This window comes from Chamaea fasciata, unplaced genomic scaffold, assembly GCF_029207755.1.
Source record: "Chamaea fasciata isolate MVZ Bird 193981 ecotype frontalis unplaced genomic scaffold, bChaFas1.0.hap1 SCAF_5, whole genome shotgun sequence".
Classification (NCBI taxonomy): Eukaryota; Metazoa; Chordata; class Aves; order Passeriformes; family Sylviidae; genus Chamaea; species Chamaea fasciata.
The window spans coordinates 40,191,032-40,201,755 of record NW_027094090.1 but is presented as its reverse complement, the minus strand read 5'-3'; positions in this window follow the sequence as shown (position 1 = coordinate 40,201,755).

Below are 10,724 nucleotides of genomic sequence, written 5' to 3'. Positions count from 1 at the left end.
TCTTCCCATTCCCCAATTACTAATACTCCATGAACTAATTGCCTTTTTTTTAATAATTGTCAGTCAGAAGCTCAAATGTTTTTATAGACATGGGAATTGTAATTGTAGCCTGAGTTGACATAACTGGACTGCTTTTGATCTAATTAATTTGTACACTAAAAGAAATGAAAGATGAGGAGTCTGAAGGTAGAACAATAAAACGCCATCATGGATCTTGAGTTCTTGTTTCACAATTTGAGATATGGTAAAGTCCTTGCTATCAGTGTTCTTGCTTCCTCTGTTCTAAAGAAGTTTTTCTATAAATACCTGTGTGGCCATCATACTGATGGCTGCTGTGTGTACACATTTCCCCCTAATCCTGAAAAAGAGCTCTCTGAATGCTTGTGGAAAACTGTAAGTGTTAAAATTATTGATAAATCCTGGATATTTTCCCCTCTCATTGCTTCAGTACGGAGCTGGCAAAAACAGTTAAGCTTCTCCTTTCAAGCCACAAATGTCGTGGATAAATTTAAAACTAAGGTATCTACCTTCTGCCAATATAGGAGAGGAATTGCTTCTTTCAGATTTATTCTCCTTCCCCATCTTAAAAATATTTTGCAGCCAAGAAGTGGCTTCTTACCAACAGCGCTGGCTGCATGTCAACATGGGTGAGGTAATCCCTACAAATAGTGTTCAATCTTAGGAACTGGCAAATCTCCAAACTGTAAAAATTATTAGGTTGGGCTTCTAAATAGGCTTTGAAATCTTGTTCCTGTATACAGGAAAAGATGAACTCTACCACTTATGGATAGTTTTACGATTAAAAATCTGGGCAGGAGTTGCTCCGTGTACATGTTTTGCTTTCAAAGAAGACAAAACAAAAAGCAATATTTATCAGCACCAATGATCCATCATTGGCTGTTTTCCTCCCTCCCTCCCTGCTCAGTTCCTGCCTCCTCTCCTCTCCTCTCCTCTCCTCTCCTCTCCTCTCCTCTCCTCTCCTCTCCTCTCCTCTCCTCTCCTCTCCTCTCCTCTCCTCTCCTCTCCTCTCCTCTCCTCTCCTCTCCTCTCCTCTCCTCTCCTCTCCTCTCCTCTCCTCTCCTCTCCTCTCCTCTCCTCTCCTCTCCTCTCCTCTCCTCTCCTCTCCTCTCCTCTCCTCTCCTCTCCTCTCCTCTCCTCTCCTCTCCTCTCCTCTCCTCTCCTCTCCTCTCCTCTTCTTTCTGTTAATCAGGTTTCTTTATTTTATCACCCATCGTGGAATGATTTCTGCTGCTCAAATGTTTATATGTTCAAATGAATCCGGGGCATAAATCTAGTGCCAAAATAAGCCCAGCAGCACATTTTCTTGATTTATTAGGATAAATATAATCTTCTTTAGTATGAAGGATGATTACTTCAAACTAAAATTTTCTGAGTTTTATCAAACTTGTTCCCTTTCAACATATTTTTCCTTACTTCCTTATTCTTCCTATTTTCCTTTGTTTTCTTGTTCAAACTGCATTTAAAGGAATTTAAAAATTATGAGAATTCAGCAAATACATTCCATTTGACACTACTGACACTTTGCTTATATGTTTTGTCATTTTCCCATATTTCATCTTCGTGTGGGTGAGCATGATTAAATCCTTCAGCAGGACCTGAAGCTTTGTTGGTTGTGGATGAACTTTTGGCTTTTGGATGCTATCGTAATACAAATTATGTGTTTATTCATTACTGCCTTCAACAGAGAATGCTGCTACACAGGAAAAGAACTTTTACCTTCCACGGGTTCCCTGTCCTGCTAACTGGGATTTTCAGCTGCATAACGTTCCATTTTACTGAGGGTAGCTAGTAGATTGTACCCAAATATATATCAAATATTCTATCCAATATCTCAGTAACCATTCTTAATACTGTCAGTTTAAATGCTGCAATTTTCATCTACAAAATTCATGCTCACAGTATTAAAACAACAGTTTTTGTGGAGATTTCAGTATTGGCAGATGTAATTTTAAAATAAATCCCAATTTTATTTGTACAGTGATTGCATAGAGAAAACCTGCAAAATAATTAACCAGTTCACTTTGAAAGATAAAATTTTTTAAAGTATATAACATTACATATATTGAGCATTATCACAGGTACAATACATTCATTAAAACGTGTTTGCTCAAAATCTTTAGTGCATATGTGAGTGTAGGGGTAGGGACTAGATAAAGAGTACTGCAGGAAAGGCAGTGGGAAGGGAGAGAGGAAAGAGAAAAATAGGATAGGAGAAAGGGAAGAAAAAAATATCCCTATCAAACAACTTTCCATCACTGTCTCCAGAGCAGTGATATTGAATGGCCTGAGGTGAGTGCCACAAGAAACTGGGGTTTGAGAGATGTTAAAAAAAAAAAAAAAAAAGAAAAAAAAAGAAAAAAAAAAGGTCCATTAAATATAAGAGCAGTGCTAAAATACCTGTGTATTCGTTGGCATGGACAGCAAGGGACCCAAAATGATTCCTTGCATACAGGTATTCACAGTGCCACCATACACTTATTCCTTCTTTAATGTTTCTTTTTGCCTGACTGGACTTCCATATGTTGTACTCCACCGTACTGCCATATGGTGTAATTAAATGTAATAGCTTCTACATAAAGCTGTAATCAAAGCATTCGTTAACAGCTGAAGGATCACATTGCAGTCTTTTTGTTGGAAGTTGTCCTGTCAGTTTCTGGATGATTATCTCATATGATTTTTATTTCATTTACCTTGGTAGCAAGCATGTATTGCATACTGACACTGTTTTCTTTCCATTTGTATTTTGAGTGGTTCCTTGAAAATATTTAGCTCTTAAAAGGACTCTTCAGCTTTGATTTTCTTTCTTGGCTGTTGCTGCTGGTGACTGTTTTATAGTTATTAGAAATGTTTAATATTGGCTCTTCACAATAAAAAGGTTAATAGTTTACTAAAATATTTAAGTATTTCAGTGTTCTCCAGTGAAGATTTTTTTAGAATTTTGGTGACTGATTCTTGATTATTAGCTTTCACACAAACTTTTTTCTTTCTTTTTTTTTTTTTTTTTTTTTTTTTTTCTAATGAATGAAACTCCAGGAAAAGAATGAATAAGTGACTGATGAAATGGAACAATCTATATTCAGGGCTGGGGGGAGTGGGGAGGGAAGCTGTTGTATTTTTCTTGTATTAAAACTTGCTCACAGCTCTGTACACTTTTACTACACATTTTATCATGTATTCATGTATAAATGTGTTAGCTTTATAACTTCCTCAAACAGGATGATGAGACATGCTGTGCCTGTAATGTACATGCCATACAGGCAGGTATAGATTACAGTCATTCTTGAAAAGATAACTGCCAGAGGCAGAATTCTTTCCAGGGGCTATCTGAAGGAGATGTAGACCTGTTTAATAAGGAGGTTAAGCATTTCTTTATGCAAGAATACAAAGTCCTGTTCTTGTGCACTATAATGACTCTTGAATGTGGCCACAGACAAAACTGACTCAGTTCATCTTAATTCTGTTTTGATAGTTAAAAGTCTGTGTACACATTCACTACTGTATTAATGCAAGCAGCAGATATCACAGTAAAACAATTAGCTCCCTATGTCACATGCAAGCTCATGTAACCACTTTAATATCTGTAGATGACTGAAAGCTTTCAAAATTCTGAAATGTTTATTGTAAATGCCAAACCCAAACTAATGATTTTCCTGTCTTCAATGAGTTTTCAGCACATGGAGAGGAGTGGATTTGGATTTCAAATACAATTACAAACAAATCTCTCTTTTAATAGCAAGCACTCTGAAATCAGAACTCTTTTTGCTTCAATAAATGTATGTATACCACAAAAAAACTCCCTTGAAGAAACTTGAATTAAGCAACTGGTGCACAGGAGAAAGGGACTGAGTTCTGAGGAGTAAATCTACTGAACATTCAAGAAAAGAGATACCAGCTATGTTTAAGGAAGATAAAAGGGTAATTTTGACTATTGCAATTGTGTTGAGGGCTGCTCAATATGAAAAAACCAAGTCAATAAACTAGGTTAAATTAATTCCACTCTCAGGGGATATATTTTTTGTTTGGTTTTAAATCTGATTTTCCATATTTTACAAGTTAAAGATATTTTCTAGGTACTGAAGACTTCCCACCAAGTTGTTATTACTTGGACATTCAGTGTTGTATTTAGCATTACTAGAACTTTAAAGAGGCATGCTAATCTGTATTTGCAAAAATCTGCTAAAATATTTACTCACAAATAATAGAGATTTTATATTCAGTACTGCCTCCATTTTTATTATGTGAGTCAGAGAATTGTACAAAATGCCTGCCAGTTGCCTGTTTGCAGCATGATATTTTCAACTGTTTGAGTGTAACACTGATTGTGAAGATGTTGGATTCATTTCCCAGAAGTGGACAAATACATCTTGTGGAAGAGGGGGAAAATATGAAGACAGCTTTGCAGCATATTCCTTAGCAGATGTTGCTATGTGATAAACATTCGTCCACAGGGAAAGCCACAGATATTTGTGCACTTAAACAATGCTTTATGAGAGACAGAAATATTCCCGATGAGCAGTAGATACAATCCAAATTATATAATCTATGTGGAAACCTGGTTCTCACAGATAAATATATAATTAACAAGAAATAAAAGGTTGTACTTATGACTTAACTTCAGAATATATTGCTCCAGAAATCAAAAATGAACATGCTCTCTAAGACACAAAGCCCTGGTTACACTGCTACTAAGTATATGTTCTCTGGAAGGAGCTGGGTGTTCTAATGATTGCATCTGGCATTTGCTTTAAAGCCTTTCATGCTTTTTGAATTATCTAGTTCTTAAAGTACACACACTGGCTCTTAAAAGTTATATTGACAAAGATAGATGCTGATGAACCTCTTGAAGTACTCAGCTCTGATACTATTTGCTAAAATACCCTAACTGGAGAAGTTGAAGTAGAGATACTAAAATATTTTAGTGGAAGTTTTAAAAGGGAAAGGAAGGACTTAGATAATTTTAGCTGTTTTCAAATAGTCAATTTTTGTCTGTGCATCCAAGCTGCAATGTCTCAGAATTCACAATTAATTTTGAAAGCAATGCTCTCATTGAAACTTCACAAAGCAAGTACATTAAACATGTTTTAATATTCGCTGCATTATGATTTTTTATCACTAGTTCTTTGATATCCATAATTTGCCACGGCAGATTAATAATAATCAAATTATTATTTCTTTAGTTTAATAGTGAAAGAACCAGAAATTCCTGGTAACTTCTGCTGAGCAGTCTCTTGTAGACAATAGCTACATTTAATATAGAACTTCATGTGAAAGTATCTTGAAGGAAGGAGAGACCTAATTGTCTTGAGACCTTTGGTTTTTATTTTTCTAAACTCAGAAGGCGCAAAATTAACTGTGCACTTAGGTATATGTAAGCTGAAGAAATTGCAAAGAGACACTTGTATAAACTAAATATTCAAATTCATAAGTTTGAATTTGAAGATTACTATTTTTTATAATTCTTAAAGTCTAGAGCAAAAACTGAGATGAAAATTGTCTTCTCAATAATAATTTATATTCCATTGAAGGCTTTGTTTTTCTACACCACTTGATAGTCTTCTTAAGTTTTTCTCTTTATTATTGCTGTAAAATGTCTTTTGCTATGAACATTAAATACAGCTAATAGCTGTGGCTCCTTCTGGTTTTGAGTACAGAGCACAGGTCTCAATTGATGCCTTATGTTTTGACATCCAATTCAGCCCTTGGAACCTGATTTTGGTAGCTCCTTATCACTAATCCACCTGGGATCATTCATTCCAGACAGTTTCACCTCTGATGAGAGGTCATACTGCTCTCTTCTTCCTAATGTACCATGCTAAGTAAGCCACTAAGACCATTATATTGGAACACAGTCCTACAAATTTATACCCCCGGGACACAAAAAAAAAAACCAACCAAAAAAACCCAACAAAAAAAACCCCAAAACCCAAAACAAACAAACAACCCCCCACCAAAAACAAACAAACAAACAAAAAACCAGCACAAAAACACAAAAAACCAAACAAAAATTACAGTTGATGAACAACAGCTTCAATGTGTTATTTTCATTCTGCTTGGATGTGTTCAATTCCCTGATTTAACGTTTTTAGAGTTCTGTTTACTTTGCACTCTCTACTGCTCAGACACTTAATGCTATTAATTAGCAATAATGCATATAACCATGCACATTAAAGCCAGATAAATGCCTTCTACCATTTTAATGAGACACAAAGGACAGACCAATTTATTTAACAGCTGTTAATATTAATATTTGTCTTAAATCAATATTTGTCTGATAGCCATATATAACTTTTGTATATATTAATAATAACAAATTACATAGTTAAAATAGTCTGTCAAAACCAAATGTCTATAGTGAGATTTTTTTGTACTAAAATTCAGTGAAATATTTTTATTTATTTTGGTTTAGTTCATTACCCAAAAGGATTTTTCTCTTAATATGCAGCAAGTTTGATCTCTCTTAAGTAGTTTGCTTTACAGTGCTCCAATCAGAATAAAAGGAGGAACATTTAGATAATTTTTTCTCTTTGTCGAATCTTTCATAGCTACACAGAATGTACCCTGTTTATCTTATCATTAAATCCCAGTTGCCCAGGCTTAAACAAATCTTTCACTATGGGTTTGTTAAATTCCAAAATATAATACCTGTCATAATAAAGTTCAATATTAATTTAACTAGGGATTTTGCTTAAAATAACCCTTTGCTTCTGGATGATATATGAGCTATATATATTATAGGTGTTATTTTAACTATTGCTTGTAAACATTAACAGTTTCTTAACACTCTTTTCATATCTTTGTGTCTAAATTTGTGCCATAACTTGGCTTGCATTCTGCTGATTAAGGACATGCTCAGGTGAAGAAGACTGAAAGGTGAAGATTTGGGACTCATAGAGTCCTAAACACATACTTACCCATATCTGAGCAGAGCAAGTGGAGTTGTGAATGAGCTGATTGCTGTCTCTCTTTGAGGCACTGTCACATTATTGCTGTTTTAGACAGGAAAGCATCAGCACTATATCTTGAGAAAAGCATGGCTTGTTGGGAGGCTGAACTTACACAGTCCTTGTACATTGTAGAGACACCACTCAACATGCACTGATTCTAGGTGCAGAGTAGAGTTAGATCATGCTCAGTAAGAGTTTGATTCTAACACAAACCTGATGGTAGTCACCCTTGTGCCACCAAGGCAGGGCATCACATTTACGAGATGGAAACTCGGCAAAGAATGAGCACGCTTCCTAGCTGGAAGGCATTAGTGTAGTTGTACTGCTTACTGCTCAACAACTAAGCTGCTTAACCAACAGAAAATTAAAGAAAGCTAAGCAGAAGTTATTGCTCTGTCTGGGTTACATTCACTGGTAATAAGCTTGCACAGAAAAGGTTAAAACCCAGCACACTCATGATTACTTGACTGCTTTTTCCAGGAAAAGTTGCATCTATTAAGGCTGTTTTTCAAACCAGGATGCTTCTCAAAGGTTAAAAACAGTTTTTCCACATGCTCTGTAATTGAAATAATTTCCTATTCAGCAAGTAGTGAGCAGGGAGGGGAGGGAGGAATGGTTGGCAGGACAAGGACAATGCATAGGTAGCAAAGCACAAGCATACCAATAATCCTGAGATACCCAGTAAGATCATACAACAGAGACAAGCAGGACTTGTGCCAGCAGACAGTGGAGCAGGTACCCACATCTCTGGAACAACTCGTGGAGCTCACAGTGGCCTGAGAGTCTACCCCTACCAGTGGTTAAAAAAGAGAGTAAGAGGAGCAAGGCAAAAGGCAGCCAAGAATGGTGGTTAGGCACCACAGCAGTGTCAGAGAGAGCACAAGAAGGCATGAAACCCAGTGCTGGGAGAGATAGCTGTGCAAAGGGTAGCCAGTCAAACAAGGAACTATGCAGAACCAGTCCCTGCACCATATCCCCCCTCACCTTCTCCCTTAGATTCCAACCAGGCCATGCTTCCCTGCCATAATTAATGATTACTTAACTACAGAACCCAGCAGCTGTAGTAGTTGCTTTCCCAGGGGAAGAAGAATATAATTTTTTACATAGCTGTCTTTCAGGAGTTATAACTCTGCTTATCTACTTTTAAGAGTGTTATCCCTGCAATAAAAAGATGAACATACTTAGGTTATTCTATGTAGTACAGTCATAGAATCATAGAATACACTGAATTGGAAGGGACCCATCAGAATCATTGAGTCCAGCTCCTGGCCCTGAAGAGGATACCCCAAGAATCACACCATGTGCCTGAGAGCATTGTTCAAATGCATCTTGGACTCTGTCAGGTCTGATGCTGTGAACACCTCCCTGGGGAACCTATTCCAGTGATCCATTACCCTTTGGGTGAAAAACCTCTTCCTGATATCTAACCTAAACCTCCACTGACTCAGCTTCATGCCATTTCCTCAAGCCTTGTCACTGGGCATGAGAGAGAAGAGATCAGTGCCTGCCCCTCTGGTTCACCTCCTGAGGATGTTGAAGACCGCAGTGAGGTCTTCCCTCAGTCTCCTCCAGGCTGAACAGACCGAGTGACCTCAGCCATTCCTCAAAGGTGTCCACTCCAAACCCCTCACCATCCTTGTGGCACTTCTTGGGGTGCTTTCTAAGGGCTTAATGTCTTTCTTAGGTTGTAGTGCCCAAAACTGCCCCCAGCACTGGACGTGAGGCTGCCTCAGTGCAGAGAGGAGACAATCCCCTCCCTTGCCTGGCTGGTGATGCTGTGCCTGATGCCCCCAGAACAGGGTTGGCCCCCCTGGCTGCCAGGGCATTGCTGACTCATGTTCAACTTGCCATCGATCAGAACCTCGGTAGAGATCTTTCTGGGAGGTAGGCAGTCATGAAAAATAGCCATGTTTTTAAATAATATTTCATTGTGATCACTGTGATTTCACACTGAAGCTCTGCCTGCAAACTACAGTTCAGGTTTTATGCCCTGGTACTTCACATATATGCTAAAAGTGCTTCATGCTATTGACTCTTATTTATGGGACTGTCTAAATACAGATCATGTCTGCTTTTAACAAAACCCTGCGGATTCTGTTCTGCCATGGAGTTTTGCCATCAAGTTGCCTGTGAACAAAAACGGGTTTGGATAATAGAGAAGTGGAAAATAATCAGGAAAATGGTAAGCAGACACCTGCAGTTTTCTTCAGCGTTTCTCAGCTGCAGCATTTTACCACCTTATTTGGCTTGTTTGCTACCAAGTGCTTTGGCCCAGGCTATTTAATGAACTTTTACAGTGGAAAGACCTTGAACACCTAAGGGAGCCTTTGGGAAGTCACTGGTACTATTAGAGGGGGGAAATGCTGGTTGGAAAACAGGATTTATCTGCTTTAGAATTAGTTACTGCTGACTGGCTCACAGACCTGGAAAGGTAAAGCAGTAACCTTATAAGAAGTGCTCAGTACTGTTCTACTCAAGGGAGGATACCAGTTATCATCAAGATACTGTTGCAAGAATTGTCAAACTCAGTTGTTCATGAACTTATTTTACTAGCGGTAGTTCAGAGAACAATTCTTCCAGGTATTTGCAGATGCACAGCACAATTTATACAAATAAGTATAGTTCAGATAGGTAATCAGTATTTGGATATAGGGATGGATGAGAACAAGGATTTACAGCCTAAAAAAAAATTATAGAATTTTCTGTGAAACAAAAAAGTCAAAAAATTTTGAAACTTCTTTCATATACCTTTATTTGTGATTTTGAAATTTAAAAATATTTCAGTTAAATTATTTTAACTTTTGAAAGCCAACTTGGAAATAAAAATTTTCAAACTTTAAATAGAGAAATGGTCTGTGGTGCATTTATCCTGGCTGAACACCAGGTGCCCACCAAGGCATTCTCTCACTTCACACCTCAGCTGGATGGTGGGAAAAAAACATGAGTAGGGTTGCATGGATCAAGATAAGGAGAGCGAGAGAACACTCACCCACCACCATTATAGGCAAAACAGACTTGACTTGGGAAAATTTGTGTAATTTATTGCTAATCAGTTCATACTAGGGTAATGAGAAATAAAATAAATTTTTTAAAACACCTTCCACCCAGCCCTCCCTTCTTTTCAGACTCAGCTTCAATCCTGATTTTCCTTACCTTCCCTCATTCAGCTTTTGGGACGGGGACTATGTTTAGCTCATCATGTCATCTCTTACATGCCTTTCTCCTCAGTGGGGAAGATTCCTCATACTTACCCCCTGCTCCAACGTGGGGTCCCTGCCATGGGTGACAGTCCTCCACAAACTTCTCCAGTGTGAGTCCTTCCCTCATGCTCAGTTTTTACTGAATTGCCCCAGTGTGGGGCTCTCCCTCAGGGTGCAGTCCTTCAGGAACATGCTTCTCTGGTGTGGGTCCTCCATGGGGTCACACAGATCCTGCCAGCAAACCTGCTGCAGTGTGGCCTTAGCTCCCCATGTGGCCACAGGTCCTGCCAGGAGCCTGCTCCAGCATGGGCTTCCCCTGGGGTCACAGCCTCCTTTGAGCATCCATCTGGTCTGGTATATAGTCCTTTACAGGCTGCAGTTGGATCTCTCTTCCTCCATGGACCTTCACGGACTGGAGGGTCCCATCCTGCCTCACCATGGGCTGCACCACGGGCTGCAGGGGAATCTCTGCTCCAGTGCCTGGAGCGCTTCCTGCCCCTCCTTCCTCCCTGGCTGCCATGTCAGCCCCGCTGCTCCTCTCACATACTCCTCTTTCCCA